Here is a 12,675-nt window from a genome sequence, read left to right on the forward strand (position 1 = left end):
CTGCAGCTGCAGAGGTGTGTCCACTCCCGCGGCGCCGGGAAAGTGCGCAGGCGCGCGACCCTGGCGCGCGCAGGCGCAGGAAGAGCGCAGCTCAAAGTCTGGTGGTGTCCGAGCTACTGTGGCCGGAGAGGAGTGACCGGAATTGCTTGGTGAGTCTCCAGGAGTGGGGCTGAGGGAGCTGACTGGGTGAAAATTGGGATCGTGCCCCAAGAAGAAGTATACCGTGGTGGTTGAGAAGTTGGCGGTGTCGGGCTTTAGGGGAAGAAAGGACGTTCTGACCCGGACTGGGCAGATCGGGCCCGGAACGAGGATGCGAGGCGCCAGGAGACTGTCAAGGCGCTGGCTGGGGGAGGAATGTGGCGGGATGGTGGTTCTTTTGGCCCCTTCCTTGAACCAAGCTACGTAAGCTCCCACTCTCCCACCAACCATTCTCGTGACTACAGTGATCAGAAAACTCTGTACTAGTTGTTTGAAGAAGGTCTCTGAATTTCGTGGCATTAGAGATTCCATGCTCTCTCGGAAAAGCCGTTCTTACCTCGCCTTTTTACCGCAGACGTACGGAAAAAAGGATTGGTAAAACGAATTTCTTAATTAGGGGATGAAGTAGTGGAGGGCTGGGGAAGTACTGGAAAGTACTGTTTTCACCTCGCCCTTCTTATTGGCATTAGTCACCACAGTGTTAGGAAGGGAAGGGGAGGGTAGAGGAAATCGAAAGACACTAAAGTTGGGAAAAGAAGATGAGAAGGGAATATTACTTTAATACTTCTCTTTTGGGGGGGGGGCGATTGGGAGAGGGAGTTTGGATACTGGCAGCTTCTGACAATGTTCCCTCAAACTTGTGAAAATAATGTATCTTCTTACTAGCAGATATTTCGAGAATTAAGAAGGCTGTTACTTCATCTTTCCTGGTGCCCTTAAGACTGGTTGTCAGGTATCCCAGTGAAATTCTGCAGAAATAGCCAGACGGAAATGGTTCTCCTAAGTTCTTGCTCAGCCCGGATAAGCATATCTGAAGTTCATGAGACATCATTCGGTAGAGAATACTTTGAAATTTAATCTTCAGATACCTCATACTAAAATGTTTTAAAATTAGTATTCCTGCCACCAGCAAAATTGATGCCTAAGCATCCATCCAATGATCACTTGTCATTCATTCTTTTGGTAAGAGGTAATGAAAAAGAACACATTTATGTAAATGTAAGCAAAGATGAGGAGAAACACCTGTTTTCACATTACCATGCCCATTTGACGGGTCATGTGAAAGTAAATGAAAGATTATTTATCAGTGTTTTCAGGGTGTTCTTTTTTTAGGTACCTGTATGTGGATATGCTCTAGAAAGTTGCTGTTATCTTAGTTTCAGAATAGGGACAACTTATTGTACCATTATTTTCTTAACTATAGTACACTCTTTCCTATAAGCAATAGAATTTCTGCATCTTAAGTGTTGATTTTACTCTAAATTTACTTAAGCATAGTAAGAAGCTCACTCAGGTAAAGGTCACATATTTCTAACCATTCAAAACACAACACTGAACCAAGAAGAAAGCAAACAAAGAAATGAACAAACAAAAAATACAGGCCCTGTTCCTCATGGGACAGCTGTCAGTACTTGATTTATCAGGAGCCACATACCACCATCATAAAATATGTCTTTTAGAAGAATATCTGTGTTATTATTTCACTTCATATTTTTCATGGACTTTGAAAAAAATTACCCTCTTTCAAAGTGAAAACCTGTGAAATCACAATTTAGATTTACCTTATACCTTTTCTAGTAAATACGTAAATATTAAATACACAACTTTTGCTTATGTGACAGCTAAAACCATAGCTTATTCTTGCTCTGCACTTTGGAAAAGACTGCTTTGGGGCCTATCTATTCATTTTTAATAGATTAAAATAGACACAGTTCTAGCAAATTTACCTATTTGGTTTCACCAGATGAAAATAGATTAGAATAGCAAAAGGAGAAAGGATATTTTGCTTTTTGAGATTTTTGTGAAATCAGCTGCCTTTTGTTTTTGTTTGTATTTTTTCTTTTGATTAAGGCACTTTCTTTTCCTCCTTTGGTTCCCGTCTTAAACATTCTGGAAACCTATTTTTAGCTGTGTTTGTACTCTGCATTATGTATGTGTATAAGTTAGTGTTTATAATGTATGGTGTTGCTTGAGACCGGGAGTGCTGAACTTTTTTACTCCGGTGCCTTAATTTTGTTTCCAGGTCTGTAGATTAACAGAGGAGGAGGTGATAAGGACTGGTATTTTCTTTGTTGTGGTGGGTAGTGGCTTGAAACCAATGGATCCAGTGCTCCAACAATTGGAGGAAGAAGATTGTGGAGCCAGGAAACAGCATGTACTGTGTAATTTTAAGGGTGGAGGTGGTGCACTCATTTAAATTCACTGATATTTTGGTTTTGATTTTAATTTAGGTTGTGTTGCTACTAAAATATTTAAATCCACTGATCCCTGTATTTTTCTGGAATTCCCTCATCTTGTTGATTTTCTGAGTTCTATAACTTGGATTTAAAGTTTGTTTTAAAATTATTTTAACAACGTTTTGACAGTTGAGATTACCTTTAGGTGGCCCCTTGATGCTTATAAAATCAAATCCAAACTTAGTATAGTGTACAAAACCCTTTATAACCTGGCTCCTGCCTGCCTTTTAAAGCCATCCTGCCCCACTTGTATGCACGTTAAGTTCTTGCATGACTCTTGAGGCCTTACATTGTGGTACTTCTTTGATAGTCTAAAATCACAATTTTTTAGAGTTGATCATGCTTGGATTTTCACTCTCAAGTCAAAAATAATAATAATTATTATGAAAAATTATAATGGCTTTATTGAGCACTATGTGACAGTGTGACAGCCAAATGCTTTTCATGAACAACATTTGAAGTAAGCATTATATTCTCATTTAATGAGAAAACTGAATCACAGAGAATTTAAGAAACAGTGAGGATTGGAAACCATCATGCCTCCAAATATTGGGCATTTAACTACTACACCGTATTGCCTTTTACATAAACAAGAATGCCACTCATTAAATCTACTGTGGTGGGATATCCTTTTCCAGGGACCTGAGTACTTATGCTTTCTATCTGTGGCATCTTACTCCTGGTATCGGAATATTGAGAACCTAACCAGAAAGCTTCTAGTTTTGAATGGTGTGGGGGAATATTTTATTCTAGCAAGGTGAAGCCTTGCCAGTGATCTCTACTTCACATATGGTGTCTCCTGGGCAGGTATCATACTTAGTCTGCCAGATTGTGCCTCTCTTCCCTGGAAAATGAATGCTGCATTCTCGAACCTCCTTATTTTTTATATAGCACATCCTTTTTCTATTCTCATAGTCTTTCTTTTAGACAGGGTCAGTATAATTGATTAGTTGATTATAATCACATCTAGACCTGCCTTCTCAGGGTTAGACTCTGGTCGCTTAGAGTAAAATTGTGGAAGTTGCAAGGTTAAGCAGAACTTGAAAACTAGGTGTTGGTCATCACCTAGTTTTTAAGTTATAATAGGTACTTCTCTAAAACTGAAGTGTAATTTTGGTCTTCTTGGTTCATGATTTTTGGTGGTACTTTCTTACTCATGTGCTTAAATCATGTGCTTCAGTGCTTTTTGAAACCAAGATGTTTAATAGATAGGATTTAGTGGTGTACTTACATTTGCATTGTCGGGGGGGGGGGGGGGGGGGGGCCTTGACACAAGAATAGATAAAGTTGTTCCTGCAGAAGGAAGTTGAAAGAAAACTTGAAAGAGGAAGTAAAAGAAGGAAACTAGCCTTAACATAAACAGGGCTCTTACCGAAATGCCTTCAGGAAAAATCAAATTTCCTAGCCAGAGCATGGATTCTTTTTGGCCTGACCTAGATAGAGTATTTAAAATATTTTGGAATACTATGTCCCTGTACTTTTTGAGTATGTGTGTGGATATTTCCCTGTTTCCTTCCTCCTTTCCTTCCTTACTTTCTTCCTTATATGTGAATCTAAGAGCAAAAATATATTTCTAAAAAGAAACTAAATTCTTTTACTCAGTAAGTAATGGTCTATATCTGAATTTCTCCTTTGTTTTCTATAATTCTTTCTTCCATTCCATCCATTCATTCTCCATTATTTATCTCTAGAGTCTTCAGAAAAGAGCTGCTTAGGTGTATTGCGCATGTACTTGTACGTAATTAGGTGCTTAGAATGGCACCTAATAGCTCACTGCATGAGATGCACAGGTGAGGTATGCATGATTGGCAAGGCTTCACCTGCCTGAACAAAATATTCATCCAAGTATTTTGGCTCTGATTCTAAGTTTACCTAGAAGCTTTCTGATTAGCTTCTCAAACATTCTGATACCAGGAGTTAGACACTGCAGATAATGAACATAACAAATAACATGAGTACAAATGCTCAGTTCCTTAATAATTGTCATTTCATGATCATCATAACTATCATTTCATGAGTCTTTACTCTGTGCTAGGCACTGTACTAAGCACTTTATATATATTAACCAATTTTATGTCTGAAACAACCCTGGAAGGGAGAACTGTTAACCTAATGAAGGAGGAAATTGAGACCTGAATAGGTTAAGTAAATTACCTGGGTATCAGAGCTAGGATGAATTCAAGGTCTGTCAGAGTCTATGTTATTAGCCACTACATGAAGCTCACTCAACACAGTTTTTTAAATTATCTCACCTTATGCAGAAGGAGCAAACTTAGTCACAGGAAAATTAATAACTGAAATCATACTCACCCCAACTAGATCTTGACAATAGTTCACATGGCTTAGCCTTAGGCTAAGAAGACTAGCCTAGTAGAAAAGGCAGAATTATGTTCATAAAACAAAAACTGAAAAAACTGAAAAAGGAAAACTATATATTTGGATGCAGTGGAAGAGTGCTTTGTTTTCTGTATCCTAACTGCAATGTATCATAAAATACACATTTCAAAAGAAATAAGGGTAGTTTTCTTGACATCAGAATATGTTTCCTTACTTGATAGTAGATGCGTGAAAAATGTTTGGAATGAATTAAGAAGGATATATACTCTAGGAGTAGGGTTTCTTTCTGCCAAGCCTACAGACTGGGCAGATACTGGCTCCTCATTGCTCTTCATCTCTTAAGTGTAAATGACTTTTCACCTCTCTCTTGGGGAGATCATTACAGCTAGATGGTAATTTTCACCACATTCTCTTCCGACAGCTGTACTGTAGTTTCCCTCTTCATTTGGGCTCTGGTGTGGCTTGCCTTCCTAAGACCACAGGCCTCTGCAAACAACTGCTTTTTATTCCTCAGCTATCACTCAAGTCTGTTCAAAGAAGGCCCCCAACCCCAACCCTTTCCCACAGTCAGTAAGGATTGTGTATTACAGAAAAAGCCAGAAGAGTTGCATTTTATTCTTTTAGCATAAAGAAGTTGAGCTAGGTGATCTCTGGGGTTTATTTCTCTTCAAAGACAATTCTCTGAGGTGAGAATGAAATAGAAACATTGTTCCCAGATAATTGATTAAGTAGAAATTACTGTAGGCTAGTATTTTCCAAATGGTGTTCCATGGAACCCTGTTTCTTTGGGATTAATAACATACTCTTGGAGGGAAGGATTTTATGGCCATCTACATTTGACTGGGATAGCCACAGTCAAACAGATTCCTTCACTGCTTCAGAATTTCTGATTTCCAACTAAGAATTTAATTATCCATCTAGTCAGGAAAAAATATAAAAACTAGGAGGTTCGGAGGTATAAGAGCTAAATACCTTATTGTAGAAAGTCAGTGGATGATATCCATAATTAAAAATATCAAGAAAAAAATGCTATAAGTATATGATTTAAAAATGTGGGGTTAAACACTAAAACAACTAGTACTATTGAAAATTTTGCCTCTGGGGTCCTGGAAACAGGAATTGGTTTGGGACAGGAAGGAGGGCAGGGGAACTGCTATTTATTGCTATTGTAGAACTATTTTTCTCATTTGATTAAAATTAAATATGGAAGAATATAAAATCTTCAAAAATAATTTTTACTGGCTGAATAACATTCTGTCATATATATTGTAAATACTCAGTCAAATCACCTATCATTGGTTATTTAGATCACATCAATATTTTTAACATTATAAATAATACTAGGACTACCATATTTTTGTTTGTATTAGTGATTTTCTTCTAGATTGCTAAGAGTGGGAAACAGCCAGAGTAGGAATATTTAAAATTTTCTTCTATTTATTGCATTATCTTTTGAAAGTTTTTTAAAAATTAGCATTTTATTTTTTAAGTAATGGTCAAGAAAACTTTATAGGAGTGAGAATTGAAATGCCCACAGAGACATCCTGGCTGCTAGAAACATAATATTTATATCAATATTAGTTGTATCATTTGGAAATTGCAACATTTTTTATCTTTTAGAGTTTTTCATCTCCTTTCTTCTCCAGGAAGAAAACTTTTAAGAGCCAAGTACAGCCCTGGCCAGGTGGCTCAGTTGGTTAGAGTGTATCCCATGTGCCTGGGTTGCTGGTTCCATCCTCACTTAGGGCACTTATAAGAGTCAACCAATGAATGCATCAATAAGTGAAACAACAAATTAATGTTTCTCTCCCTCCCCCTTCCTCTCTCTGTTCCTCTCTCTAAAATTAATAATTTTTTTGTAAAGGGTCCGAGTACAGTCTGTATTTACAATAACTTCTTGGAATTCTGAAAACATACATTTTCATATTTTTAAAATGGAAAAGAGTCCAAACTTTCTTTTTTGTAAACAGAAAATTTTTTTTGACTGGCACTCCTATTTTTCATGATCAATCAAAGGTTTGTAGTTATTGCATAACTTTTGCTGCTCTTGAAGACATAGAGTATTCTGAAACCTGTCTACAAAACCAGTATATGTTTATAACTTTTCTAATGTTAAGGGTAATAAAGTTCTTTTTACAGAAACTTTAGAAAATACATTGTTATATAAGGCAAATAAGTATCACCTGTAAAAATTTTAAAAACGTTTTTATTTCATCTCATTTAAGACAGGGTGAAGTTTATAGTTTTGGCCTTTAGTTTTTAAAGTATACATATTTTGCCCTGACTAGTGTAGCTCAGTGGATTGAGTGCTGGCCTGCAAACCAAAGGTTGCTGGTTAGATTCCCAGTCAGGGCACATGCCTGGGTTGTGGGCCAGGCCCCCATTTGGGGGCACATGAGAGGCAACCACACATTGATGTTCCTCTCCCTCTCTTCCTCCCTCCCTTCCCCTCTCTAAAAATAAATAAATAAAAATCTTAAAAAAAAAAAAGGAGTGGAGGTCATGCATTGGACCCATCCATCCTCTTTAAATAAATAAATAATGCATACATATTTTAAGTTCTAAGTCCTTTTTTTCATGTCATTTCTAAAGTCTTTTTTCTTTATAGTCCTTAATAGTATTTTCATTTTCTAAATTAATGTAGATAATCTCAGGTCTAAATTATTATAAAACAGCTGAAAACTGACTACTCTGGTCTTTCTAGTTCTTCCATTTAACTGCCTTTGTGTCTGGAAGAGATCAGACTTCATGGTTTTATTTTATTTTTTAATTGAATTTATTGGGGTGACATTGGTTAATAAATTATATAAGTTTCAGGTGTACAATTCTGTAATACCTCATATGTGGATTGTATTGTGCGTTCACCACCCCTGGTCAAGTCTCCTTCCATCTCACGGTTTTATTAAGAAAGGTTATAAGGAAAGATGCTTAGCCTATTACCTGTATCTATATTTAGTACTTCTTAATTTTCTTTTAATCCTCACCCAAGGATATGTTTATTGCTTTTTAGAGAGAGAGAGGAAGGGAGAGAGAGGAGAAACATCTATGCAAGAGAGAAACATTGATTGGTTGTCTCCCATACATGCCTGACTGGGGATCGAACCCACAACCCAGATATGTGCCCTGACTGGGAATCAAACCTGCAACTTTTTTGGTGTATTGGACAATACTACAATAACTGAACCACCCAGCCAGGGCTCAGCACTTCTTGCATCATCTTATATTTGCTAAGGGTAGGTGCATCCAACAGTAAGACTTTTTATAAGACCATGAGCTATCCTTGGTTTCAGAATAGATTCAAACTTGAATATTGAGTCTGCTCTTTACTACCTCAGTCACTCTGGGAAAATTACTTAAACTGAGCTTTAGTTTCCCATCTATAAAATGGTATAACAGAGATAATGATGTACTATATAAATATTTAGTAGGGTGTATGACATAAAGTAGGTATTCAATGCACATTTCTTCCTCTTCACTCCCCCCAAGCTTTATAATAGAAAAGAAGTTAAGAGTAAATTAGGGATCTTCTGGTAAGCCCAAATGGACCATAATAAAGGAGATAAGGTACAAAGCTCTGAGGAAAATTATTTTCCTCTCAAAGGCACACAATTAGCATAGTATATTAAGCCCCCAGAGCACTGGAAAAATGATACATATTCAACCTATCAGTTTATATCTAAGAAAAGTGAGTTTAATGGGATATTTGTGTCAGGCGATATTTTATTTTCCTCCCCCTCTCCTTCCCCTAATTTTCTTTACTCCAACATTCTGGATAGCCCTTTCCTGACTCCATGAGGAGAATTACTCGAGACAATAATAAATAAGAGTTGAGCTGTGGTAGGCAGTCAGACAGACATGAGCAGAACAAGGAGGGCTGGGTACAGAAGGTCACCAGGGTGGAAAGCCCCGGATGCCTAGCAACAGGCAAAACAGGGAAAACAAGGATGTGGCCCCCCCAGGGTAACCTTTTCTCCCCTAGCATATCATGTGTCATGTGGTTTAGACTGCCTTACTTTTCATATCTGTAGTCATGTGGCTTGGACCCTCCCCTGACCTTTTCTCCCTAGGCCTGTTACTGGTCATGTGTATTAGAGCCCCTTAGAGGGGGAATGAAAGAGAGGGCCAGAGAAATAACCCTTAAGCATTAAGCCCTGCAGGACAGGGAGGTTTTGACTCCGTATCAAATACATCTAGGCCTCAGTTGTGTTTCAGCTCCAGGCTAAGAAAAGCAGCAAAACCAGACAAGCAACTCCAAGATGGACCTCAGAACCAGGTGCACTGCCTAATGACCCTATGCCCCCGTGCAAACCAGTAAGTGGAGACCAGGACCCTGAAGGAACACACTTGGAAAGTTGATGAATATTCTACTAGGATCCCCCCTAGGAGCACCCCTAAAATCTCCACCTTTGAAAGCCTTTAGGACGGAGGACCCAGCGTTCCCCCTTTTTCCCCCCAGTTGTGTTACTTTTACCCTTCTCCTAAGCTCCAAGGGCCCCTTCTTTTGCCTCTGTAAATTGTTTCCTGAGCCCATTTCTTCTACGGCTCACTTCTACTTCTCAGACTTTCTAAATAAACTTTCTTTATAGCTTGAGTCTTAGCTCTGAGTTCTTTCTTAGCCAGAATTGAAGTACTGAGGTTGCTGAATGAAGGTCCAGTCTCTGACTCTGTTATCCGACAGGGACCAGCCCAGAGCAGGTCTGTCTCAGGCTGGCCTGTAGTGTGTGGGTTCTTAACTTTGTGTAGGAAAGATTTCACAGCATGAATCCAGGTGATTTTGACAGTATATTTATTAAAGCTGGGGCCAGTGAAACAAAGGAAGGACTAAGGGTAGAAGAAGCAACAGAAGAGAGCCTACGTGGTGCTCTGCTTTGGCTCCCTAGGAACTTTATAGGAGAGAAGTCAGCCAAGGTATGCCCACTGATGGCTCATGGGGAAGTCAGAAAAGGGGGCCTGGGAGACAAGATCAGGGGATAAGCTTGGGAGGAGCTGCTGCCACCCACTGCCTTCCTCATTGCAAGTCTTGTGGCTACCCTTAGAGTTTAAGAGGAAGTAAAATGTTTATGCCCAAGAAGAGGGGTATGGATGGGGCATGCTCTAGAGCGGGCCCACAATGATATCCTTTGTTTTGAGGGTTTTATTTCTCATCTGCCAGTGAGAATCTTAGGGGAGGATTTTAGCAGAATATTCTTCAGCTTTCCAAATGAGCATATAGGGGATTTGGGGATTATTCTTTGGTCTATTTTACTTTTATCTTGGGTCTGTCTGGCTCTGATGGGGTTTTTGTTATTTGTTCTTCTGACTTCATCCATCCTCGGGTTCACCTGGCATAAATGGCGTTAATTAGGTCTCTGTTCTGTTTTTCCTGACTAGGTTGATTTAAGATATGTATTCTCTGGTTAGGAAGGAAAGGTATAAACCATTTGCTCTTAAGTGTCCTTGGTTATGGAAGATAAGGTCTTGTGATTCACTAACTGGCTATCGTTGTTCAAATTGTTTGGCCTTGTTTAGTTTTCTTGTCTCTGTTTCCCCATTCCACTTGCCCAGGAATTTTCCTAACTTCTTACTGTCCTACCTCAACTCCACTAGTATAACACCTGGTGCTGTTCTCACTGCCAACAAAACTGTATAGCTAATTCTAGATTGTACCCTGCCTGACACACATGAGCAGTTTAGTAGAGGCTAATAAAAAGTATTCTTTGTCTCATTTTGTCCTTCCTTTACAATTCTGCTTTGTCTCTTTTATTCCCATTTACTATAATTGTGCACTCAATACCCTTAAGAATCCAGAATAGAGAAGTCTTAGGAAGCCTGTGTCCTGATGTCAGCCTGCCAAACATGTGAGAGCTTTACAGAAGTCTGTTTCCTGTTGAGTGTGTCATCTGCACAGGGAGGAAAAAAGTACTAGGAAGCCCTTTTGAGTTCCAAAAAGTGCTTCCTAGATGCCTAGTTTGCCTGTTGGTGTCATTTTGAGGACACCAAAAGGGTGTGTCTTTCAAAATGATCCGGTTGCCATGCCAGTAGTGACAGTTCATGTTCACTCAGCTACATATGCTCTTTTTTTTTTTTTCGTTGATAATTAGAAAGCAGGACACTTGGAATCTTCAAGGTTGACAGGTCAGTTTTGCATTCAAGCCTGTCTTTGAACCTACAAGGAGTTTTGCTCATTTTTAATAGGAAGATTGCAAATATTGACTTGTAATTGGCAAAAATCACCTCTAGGAGTAGAATCACTAACTTATATAACTTTAAAGACCTTGGCTTCCTTACTCCCAAAATGGCTTTCTACCCATGTGATATTGGAAAACCTGACCAGAGGTGTCCTTCCCAGGCACTAGTTGATTAATGTGTCTTACTTTTCCTATCACTTCCTGCATTGTTGGTATTTGAGAGAGTTGGATAACTTTGGAGCATACTGCCTGGGAAGTGCAGGCTTTGAAAGATATCTTGTTGGGGCTCTGGGAAGTGATGGAGAAGCACAAGGCTGCCTGGGCAGGAGATGGGGGTATTGCAGAAAGGAAAGGTTACAAAAATCAAGATGAGAAGGTACAAAAGCAACACTCTTTCTTTTCATAATTGTAACTAAAAGGGGTGGATGAAAGAGAAACTGTAGCATGAACATGTGTGTGTTGAAGCCAAAGGCTCATAAACAGCAAAGTACTAAAGCATAAGGGTCTATTTATGATTATATCTAATGAATGATTAGTTCTTAATTCAAGAAAGGCCTTTATATCTTGATTATACATCTTAGAATATGAACCTTTTGCCAGGTCCACAGTCCTACTATGGCAAGCAAGGTATGAAATTAAATTTGCAACTTTTTGCAATAATGATAATTAACAATATTATTTTTTTCATGAGGATTAACAGCTGTAATCAAGGCTCAAAATCTTAATTAAACTTTAAAAAAACCGAAAAGTGCCCTGGCCAGGTAGCTCAGTTGGTTAGAGCATAGTCCTTATATGCCAAGGTGCATCCGTGCTCAGCATATATATAAGAACCAACCAATGAATGCTTAAATAAGTGGAACAACAAATCAATGTCTCTGTCTCTCTCCCCGCCACCCGCCTCATCCCCTTACCACCTCTCCCCTTCACCCCCTTTCCTACTCCCCCTTCTCTTTGTTTGAGTAAATAAAATAAGTAGACCTAAGGTCAAGATGGCGGCACAGGTAAACACAGCTCACCTCCTCCCACAACCACATCAAAATCACAACTAAAATAGAGAACAACTCTCACTCAGAACTGTCAGAGATCGAGTTAAATGGCAGTTTGACAACTATGGAATTAAAGAAACCACACCCATTGTGGGGTGGGGCGAGAAGAGATGCGGAACAGATTGGTCCCACCTGCATGTGTAGGAGTAAAAATCTGGGAGGGATATCTTGGGAGTGAGGAGTCCCAGCCCCACACCAGACCCCCCAGCCCAGAGTTGCAGTGCCAGGAAGATAAGACCCCATAACTTTTAGCTGCAAAAAAATAGCGGGGATTGAGTTGGTAGTAGAAACTTCTGGAGTCCCAAGCAATTCCCCTTAAAGAACCCACACAAAGACATACTCAGACTCATTCCCTCTGAGCTCCAGCACCAGGGCAGCAGCTTGAAAAGCACCAGAGGCATACAGGAAGGAACTAAAGTGTCTGGCATCAAGGCAGGAACTGGGGAACAGCTTTCTCCCAGATAGAAAGATTGGCAAAGGCCATTGTCCATTTTCTGGGCCCTCCCCGCCCGCACAGAGCCACAGATCCAGCAGGCAGGTGCCACATCTGAGACTCCATCAACCTGGCTAGCACTGTTTGCCCCACCCTGGAGAACCCCTAAGACCCCATTCCATCCAAGCTGGTAACCGTGACTTTTCCGTATGAATGGCTGGTCTTGACTCAAGCTTCACAACTTCCTAAATCCTATC

At 39.5% G+C, this 12,675-nt stretch overlaps 1 protein-coding gene across 1 annotated transcript in view; it reads left to right on the forward strand.

Moving 5' to 3' along the window:
- The window catches only part of SNAP23 (synaptosome associated protein 23), a 32,124-nt gene continuing 19,449 nt past the window's right edge, over nucleotides 1-12,675 (forward strand). The window contains exon 1 of the mRNA XM_024567593.4: nucleotides 1-149. The gene's annotated coding sequence lies outside the window, so the exon portion shown is untranslated. The remainder of the gene's footprint in view (nucleotides 150-12,675) is intronic.

The sequence above is a fragment of the Desmodus rotundus genome, chromosome 7 (genome assembly GCF_022682495.2).
Source record: "Desmodus rotundus isolate HL8 chromosome 7, HLdesRot8A.1, whole genome shotgun sequence".
NCBI lineage: Eukaryota > Metazoa > Chordata > Mammalia > Chiroptera > Phyllostomidae > Desmodus > Desmodus rotundus.